A 9,675-nucleotide genomic window follows, 5' to 3' on the forward strand; every position below is an offset into this window, starting at 1 on the left:
ATTGGATGCAGTTTTGTAGGAGAAATGTGTGTTCGCAAAGAGAAAGGAGAGTAATGGTGGCCAAGTCTTACATTTCTATGATGAAAGATTAATATTCATTTTTGCAACATTTAGCATTCTCAACCCCCATCACCTTCCTACATGAGTCTGTTTTATATTTTATACATGCCCTTGCCGAACACCCATTTTTCATCCTTAGATTCAGGTGGATTCCAGTCTCTTCAAAGTATTTTTTTTTTTTTACTTTCTTTTGTGTATGCATGTGTTCAGGTACACTGGTCTATGAGGGTACACATGCATACTCTGTGTGTGGAGGCCCTAGGACACCTTGAATATCACTTCTCAAGCACAATTTGTCTTTTCTTCTTTCTTAGATGTGGTCTCTCACTGGTCTGGAGCTTGCCCAGCTAGGCTAGACCTGCTGGCCAGCAAGTCACAGGGAGTCACCTGCATCCCTTTCCCCACAGCAGGTATTAGAAACATTTATCACTATGCCCGCATTTTAAAATGTGTGCCATACAGACTAAACTCAGCTCTTCATTTGTGAAAGACAAACATTTCACTAGCTGAGTATTGTATTTTCCCATGTCCCTGCTTTTCCCCCGAAATAAGTAGATTAGATATATTAAATATTTCTCTATGTTTCTTAATTCACCAGATTCACTCAAATTTACCTCAAAGAAGCAAAATTTAAGTGACTTGTGGAAGTTGTAGTACTGCACCACAAAGCTATATCAGAATAACTCATTTCAAGTGTGTGTGTGTGTGTGTGTGTGTATGTGTGTGTATTTATGTGTGTGTGTATGCGCATGTGCACGCGCATAAGCCATTACATATATATCCTTCAGCTATTTTAAGGGAAAAAGGTATGACTTCCTGCATCTTCCCTTCACCGGGCCTGAAAGCAAACATCTATATATTCTGAAAGTGGCAAGTGTAAGCTAGTTGGATCAGCACTTTGCTTCAGCCAACTAAAAGAGGGAAAATTCCATCTTTGAGGAATGGAGATAGCTACCACATTTCCTGATCCATTTAGTAACTGTACCTGCCTCTCTCTTGTTCTCTTGTTTAGGTTAATAAACAGCCCTTTGTGAAAGAGGAATTTTAGAGCATGTGGCACCAGGATTCTTATGCCCTCAAGGGAAAAAAAAGAGAGTAAGAGTCAATTTGACTTCAAAATATATCTTCCTAGTTTCTCGTTGAGAGAAGATTGTCCATATGAGAGGAGGGAGTGGTGGAAGGAGTCTGGGGTCTGTTACCTACCCAAGGGATTTAGTTACAGAGTGCCCAAGGGGACTCATGAGAAGGTATTTCAACTAACTTCAGATTCTCTAAATAATTTGAACTATTTTTTATTCCATGAAAAAGCCCTTACACAGTCTGGCCCCAGAGGACGAAATTCTTGCAAGTCTCCAGGGGGTCTGTCTAAGCTATCAGGTGAAAGCAAAATCTAGAAGCTTCAAAAGCCCTGTTCCATGTTTTTTTTCTTGCTCTTCCTGTGTTGAGACTTGGCAACTTGCTTTTCCTGTTCTGTTTGCTAGTATTATTCATTCTCTCTCTCTCTCTCTCTCTCTCTCTCTCTCTCTCTCTCTCTCTCTCTCTCTCTCTCTTTCTCTCTCTCTCTCTCTTCTTCCCTCCCTCCCTTCCTTCTTTCCTGTCTTTCTCCCTCCCTTATTTTCTTTGTTTTAAGAAAACATTTATTTACTTTTTTATGTATATGTGTGCACCGCCTGTATGTCTGCTGCCCACAGAAGCCAGAAGTCATTGGTTGCCTTGGAGCTGTAGTTTCAGGTGAGTCCTCCAGAACTGCACACTAACACACACCAAAAAGCTACAACTGTTTGGGTGTGGTGTCTTCGTGACTTCGTTTCTTGTTGTGCTACTACTCTCTTGAGAGGTCATCTTTTTTACTATGTAAACATGTCCTATCCACCCTACGAGCACATGTAGAAAGAGTCATCTGGCTCTATCTGAATTTTATTTGAGAGAAAAACATGAAAAGTGAGAAAGGGGGGAGGGGAAGGAAGGGAAGGAGAAAGAGAGGGAAGAGGAAGACTTCCTGAGATTGAGCCTAAACTGACCTTTAGTTTGAGTTCCTTTGCATTTGTCTTTTTGGTCCCTAGTACCTAAGGGTGGGGCATTGTCAGACCCACGCAGTCTCCTCTTCCCTTCCAAAGGTCTGCCTGATCACCCTCACAGTCGCACTACACCACTCTCCTCACAATGGACACTCAGGTTCAGGAAGTGACCTTAAAGGGCAGCTAGATACTGGCTGCCTGGCCCCACCCAGACCTTTTCTTTCAGTACATTTGGGAGAGAGACCGGGGCTGGCATTTCTCACAGGTTGCCAGGCTGCCACTGCAGATCCTGGCAGGACATGCTGGGAACCGCTGCTCTAATTCAAAAACCCTCATTTTGTCCTCTCTGAATGTCTCTTCAGTAGGATAAACAATGGCTGTTCCTTTAACCTTCTTCCATGACTTGGATTTCTAGGACTCTTTTGTTTGTTTTCTGGATTTTGAGAGAGGCTGGATTGAACTCACAGCAACCCTGATGCAACCTCTCACATAGTGGGATTACCAACATGAGCCCAGATGCATGGTTACCAGTTATCAAGAATTCTATGAATTTTTCTAAACCTATATGTATCAGAATGGCTAGAACCAGATATGGGTCAGTAGCTAACTCTAAGACACCCACACACAGATGCACAGACACACAGACATACAAACGCACACATATACACACACACAGAGACACCCCTATACACACAGACTCAGACACACAAACACATCCCTACATACACAGAGACACACACAGAGACACACACAGACACAAATGGTCGTGCACACAGGAATACACATATATACACAGATATGCACAACACACACACAGGTATGCACTCACACACACCACACACACACACACACACACACACACACACACACAGAGAGAGAGAGAGAGAGAGAGAGAGAGAGAGAGAGAGAGAGAGAGAACCACAAACTGTTCCCAAAGTATTACTAAACCTAATAATCAAGGTACAGTGTGTTCCCAGGTTTTGCCAACTGTAGTAAAACAATTTTCGACGTCATTCTACACATTGATGATGATTTTTTTTCTAAATTTACTACTCATGATGATGATTGGAAATTTGCAGAACAGGAATTAATATTTTATGCACATTTCCAGAAATACGTACAATGAGGATCCAAGGGAAAGAAATCCCAGTGTGCCAGTTTTACTATTTTATATTCCCTCAAAGTCTCTGACTCTGACTCCATGATGCTCTCTATGCTTCATCATATTCCATTAGGACAAACCAAATGAATAGATTAACATCTTATGCAACTGCAAAGCTGGATTTGATCTTTTCTTAACGGGTCCTATGGTTTGGTCCCCAAACCACTGTTATGAAAGTCAAGGCTTTAATGATTTGACTGACACACAGTATTTGAAGGAATATTATCAAGGAATACCTTTCATCCAAACTAGCCTAAGCCAATCAGTTTACATAATTGTAATACACTGCTTAGAATTATGTATAAGTCTGATTCATAAATAACTACTTACCTGTTTGTCCAAAGTAATATAGTAGTTTTTGCTAAACCAAAAGTCTAAAAAAATTGTAGAACCAACTGGCTCTATAGTATTCCAAATATTTGTTACATACTTTGTATTTAACTCATTCAATAAACATTAAGTGAGGGCCTATTATGTCCTGAGATTCCACCAATGAATAATAAGTAACTTAGTCCCCAAAGTGTTCACCCTATGAGAAGAAGCAGGCATGTAAAGATATGCAAGTCCTAAGACACATCCGGTGCCATGAAAAGTAGTGGTGTAGGTTCCACTTGACTGAAAAGAGGAGAAATGTCTAAAGAATGGTAAAAGATGAAATTTGAGAGTCTACATGAAGGATGGCTGCCTGTGCCTTTTCTAGTAAGTGAATATCACAAATGGGGTGAGCCAGCATAGATGGTGAATTTTCTATCCCAATGTCAAATCAAAATGGTTCAGATGCTCCAGAAGACTGTTACCTCTGACTCCATCCCATCTGTTCTTGTACATAATTATGTCAAGTGCATTAAAACACATGTGCACAAGAGTCACTGAGTGGAGAAAACATGCACAGTCTTTGAGCTGTCTTTCTACTCCTGAGAAAATGCATCCATGTCAGTAGAATGTTCATTCCTTGAAATAGCAGGGATGCTTTGCTGTTCAACCATCTAGCTAAATAGGTACACCAAAGATGCACACGCGGAGATACTGTGTGGACCTATGCATGGGACCCTCGTTTCTTTTAAACAATGGCAATTCCTCTGAGGCTCTTAGTTAATACCACACTATATAATGAGCCCAGACAAGTCTCTGTTCTGTAGAAATGACTTGGCTTATATAGGGATTGAACGTGACCACGTACAAGGGTCATAGCAGTCCATTGTAAAGTCCCTTGATGACAGAAAACGGTGTCTTCATGGTTTGAAATTTTTCAATGTCTTTTAAGATACACACCTCCGTGCCAGCTATGTGACTCACACCTGTAATCTTAGCTATTATGAGGTTGAGACAGGAGGAATGCCATGAATTTAAGACCAGTGTAAGCAACATAAAGAGATCTGGTCTCAAGAAAGCAAAACAAAACAGACTCATCTAATTGTCAATGAAGAAAAGGTCTAAATGGCAACCCTACAAGTTGAGTTGATTTTGAGACATCCTCTCCCAAGGTGGATCATAGAAGCATCTTTGGGCCTTTGGAGAAGAGGGTCAGTTTCATTACTTCCTTGCTGTGGAAAAAAAGCCATGCCCAAGACAACTCACAGAAGAGAGATGATTTAGACTATGACTCCAGAGGAGTTAAGTGTCCAAAAGGGCGGGGAAGCACGGCAGCAAGCAGCAGGCACAGCAGCAGGAAGCTAAGAGACTACATCCTCCACCATAAACAACAAGCAGAAAGCAAATGAGAAGTGAAATAAGGCTTAAAGCCTCAGTGTTCACATCCAACGATGTACTTCCTCCAGCAAAGCTGAACTTTTCCAACGGGACCACCAATTGGAGGCCACATGTTTAAGGGCCTGAGCTTACTTGGGTCATGTCTCATTTAAAACACCACAGAGTATATAGGCTGTGGTTTGCTAAGTGTGCCACTTGAACTCCAGAGGTCAAAGGATAATCCTCATTGACCCAATGCCATGAACATTTTAGAAGTAGGTTTTGGAAACTTTAAAAGTCCTTACAAAGTTAAGTCATTGCAATCAGTCACCTGTATATTCTGCATAGGAGCTGGTCTTCATTTTCAACTCTCCCTAGAATCCTTAGCCAGGGTGACTGGCTTATTCTCCACTGAGTAAGTAGATCCTCCTTCAGGCTGGATATTTGTTGCTGCTCTTTATAAAAGTTATGTCATAAAGAACTTTCAGAATTTTATCAGCATCTGAACTCTAGCACATATGTGCATTGTATATGTGTGTTTTGTGTGTGTATATGTGAATAGAGTGTATGAAAGAGCAATAAAGGGAGAGAGGACACACATATGCCCCCCCCACAGAGACAGAGACAGAGACAGAGAGAGATAGAGAGAGACAGACAGACAAGGAGAGAGAGGTGAAGGAAGCTTTGAATCAAAGCATTAATTAACTCTCATTTGCCAATCTGCATTTGGTTTCAATGCCAGCAGCAGCCCATTCTCAACAGTAGTTGGTAGGTGAGGCAGTGATGTGTTCACTAAGCAGCTCTATGTGTACATTAAGCAGATCTCTCCCACTGTCTTCATCTGGTTAATAGTTTTTGCTTTACTTGCATCCAGCTAAATATCCAACCATATGAAGTTCTATGAATACTAAAGAACAAATGTTCTTAGTATGGCACATTTTTATTGTGTAATTGACACACATGACTTCTTTGTGATAGAACACTTGTGCACACAGCCACTTTATGTCAGGATGGGAGCTAATTTTCAGGAGCCAACAGAGGCAGTGAACTTGGAGGGGATTTTCCCCAGTGTCCTCTGTCTCCTTACTCCTGTGCCTCTGTCCAACCCTCAGCTCTCCCACATCTCCTCCCTTTAGGGCCTCAGGATTCCTCTCTGTGCCTATGAGAGAATAACTGATGGATTAATCCTTCTTTAAGATATTATTTAATAAGGTGGGTTCCTCCCATGGGTATTAATGCTTTAATAATGGAGCCTCATAGACTGAACAGATTTAACAGCTTAGAGAAGCAGTCTCCCAAGACAGATCTTTTGACACGGTGGAAGACGTGCGAAGGTGAGAGGAAGAGCCTGGATAAATCACTTTTATTCGTGTTTCCTAACACCATTAGCTCTGAGAACCTCCTAAGCAGACAATGCCCCTCTTTTGTTCACAAAACTTCTATGCTCTCCATTCTAAGTTCTCGTTCATCTTGACACTCAGTACTCCCCACCCCTGACTCTTACAGCCTTCAAATCCAAGCCCACTGGAGTCTAAATGCACAGGTACAGCCAAGCAGGAATTCTCTGTTGTAGGCATCTCCGTGTTATTGTGCCAGTGAAGCTAGACAAGTTCATTCAAATCACATGGGGAAATCCAGTGATAACCAGGGTCTCTGAAGCATACCTGAAGTCTCCCAGGATCCAGAGTACCACTCTATAAACAGCTCACCAGGCATATGAAACTCTTAGTGGACTGTCTCAGAACTCTTGTTGTGTCTTTTTTAATTCTTAAGCTATTAGCCACAGGAAAAGGACCCTAGCAACCACGAACACAACTCTACCTGCCTTCTTCTCATTCAAGCACATCCCACGATCCAGGTTATTTCTGCAAGTGCAATGACAAGTGTGCTTATAAAGAGAATCTAGCAGGAGCCCAAGACACCAAGCCATTGGACTCATCTCTCACCTTTGATCCCATCTAACCTTATTTACTCACTGGACTCCTGTTCTTCCTTACCCACTAGGGGCAACGATCTTACATTGGCATAGGTTGTGGATACAGATGTGGCTATTCACATGAAAGCACAGTAGGATTTTCTTTTTGCTTCAAGTTCTAATGTAGAAAGTTAAACTGCAAAAGCAAAATAGTCACAGATAAAGGTTTAAAGGATTTATTTGTCCTGTCCACAAGGGACACCTCAACGTCACCTTATTTTTACTTGTGATTTTTTTTCTCTCTGCATACTCAGGTTTATTATTAATTCATTGCACCATTCCCCACCCCCACCCACACATCTTATCTCTCTCCTCCTTTATCACTTTCTTCTCTTAACCATTCCTCTAATGGCCTGCCTCCCCTTTCTTTTGACACACACTCAGAATTATTAGCATGGATGGCAGGCCACTGCTCAACCATACACAGTCTTAGAAACGGATTGCAGGGCGCGATGCTGTTAATGGCCACTCTGTTTGGTCTGCTGCCATCAAGCCTCGGCACTCGTTGTAAGCCACTGCCATCATCATTTCAGATCTGAATTGAAACATCAGTTCCCCAAGGAAGCCTTCCATGACCTGCCCCCAATTAGATCTTCTCCCTTTGTTTGTCTTCCCACAACTTGAGGTAATGTCTTTTCCTCTATCATTCATGGTTTGCAGTTATATATTTGGGCTGAGACTTGACAAATGAGTGTTCCATGTACTGGCTATTTGGGCTCAGTGGTGGGGGTGGGAGTGATGGTGGTTGTGAAGATATGAATCTTGCATTCACCACTGCCTTGCCCTGCTAGGTCTTAGTTCATTCTTGGCTCATAGTATTGATAAGTGCTAACCCACGGTCACTATTACCAATACTAACCTTTATGGTCAGCTTGACCATAGGATAGAAAGGTAAATTAGCTTTTCCATTCCTTCCTTCCTTTATGCATGTTTTATTCCGCATAGGTGTCAAACAAGCACGCACGCACACACACATACAGGCATGCACACTGACATGTAGTTAAGAATTACTATGTTTAAGTTCCCTTTTAAGGAAACAAGAATGAATCCAGGTAGATGGCTCAGAAAGTAAAAGTGCTTGCCACATAAATGTGCTACTCAGAGTTCAATCTCAGGAACCTCTGGTGGAAAAAGACATGGCTGTCAGAAGTTGTTCTCTGACCCCCAAATATTCCCTGTTTACCGTATACATGTGAACCTGCACATACATCCATGCACGCGCGTGCGCGCACACACACACATACATATGCTATGATGATGATGATGAAGAGGAGGAGGAGGAGGAGGAGGAGGAGGAGAAGGAGGAAGAGGAGGAGGACAACATACACACAAACACACACACAGATGATGATGATGTTGTTGATGATGATGATGATGATGATGATGATGATGATGATGATGGTAGTAGAAACAGGAAACAGGAGCAAAATGGAACTATGGCCTCCTAAGAGGAACTTGTCATCATGCATTGGATAAAAGGTGGATAGTACATGATTATAATTCAAAGCAGAAAGTGTCTGCTGTCTGAGAGAGATGGAGTTGGTTTATGGCCTGGTGGAGGAGAGGAGTCTCCACAGAGGACATAGCCTGTAGCTGGCATGCAGTTTAGAGAGTAGTGGACAGGTGGAGGTGGGGAGGCATAGTCTTCTCCCTACAGTGGCACTCACGTGGGAACTGGCCAGTGCTGCCAGGTGCAAGAACTAGGGAGTTTTATTCTAAAATCAGTGTGGCCATTGGAAGCCCGTGGGTATAAGAGCTATTCTGAATGGTTACAGGAAGATTCCCTCAGCAGGAAGTATCTGCTGTGTTGATTGATCATGTGACCTCCAGCACATATGTTTTCCTTGATCCCTGTTTCTGGGGACATCCAGTGTTTGGGGTAGTATGGCTATAGACCTGGTCCTCGTGTTTATATGGCAAGGGCTCTGCCTTCAATTAGAGACTTGGCATTTGCATGGTCACTATTGGTTTAGTCTTGACCTCTTGAAATAAATGGTTGGCTCCTAACCCATCTTTTAGAGCTGGGACTCCCTACTTCTATTTTCATATGAGAACAATAATACTTGTCAGTGACAGAATGGATTTCCAAACCTCACTCTCTTCTGTCAAAGATGGAAGTGACATTTGGTTCATCAGCTCTTTTACTTTTAAAAAGAATGAGTAAGTGCGAAATTTCACTACAGCAGTAACAACCTAATGAGTCCTTACCATGCATATATGCCATGCGATTGTGTGTGTATATGTGCGTGTGTGTTATGTTGTATATATATATGTTTGTGTGCAGGTGTGAACACCCATGCTCGTGAAAACAGAAGCTGGAGGATGATGGAGCGAAGCTGCTTCTACTGTTTGTCATTTTATTTTTTGAGACAAGGTATATCACTACGCCAGCTCACCATTGCCCAGTCTAGCAAGCTCCCAAGATCCACCCCTCCCCCCCATAAATGCTGCAGTTGCAGGCACATGCAGTCATGGGCAGCTTGACATGAATGCTGGGGGTTTGACCTCAATAACTCTCTTACTTTGACATCAAGTGCTTTTAGCTACTGAGTCATCTCTCCAGTCTTCCAAATTGTGTTGTGTGCACTGAGGAGCTCCATGTTCACAGATATTAGTGACTTCTTGGTATGAGGAAACAGCCCCAAGAAATTTTAAGTAGTAGGCTTTGTCATAGAGCCAGTAAGCAGAGGCAGCTGGATAGAAATGCCAACAGTTTCACTAGGGCCTGAGACCACAGTGTGTGTGTGTGTGTGAATGTATGTGTGTGTGTG

This window comes from Mastomys coucha, unplaced genomic scaffold (assembly GCF_008632895.1).
Source record: "Mastomys coucha isolate ucsf_1 unplaced genomic scaffold, UCSF_Mcou_1 pScaffold23, whole genome shotgun sequence".
Classification (NCBI taxonomy): Eukaryota; Metazoa; Chordata; class Mammalia; order Rodentia; family Muridae; genus Mastomys; species Mastomys coucha.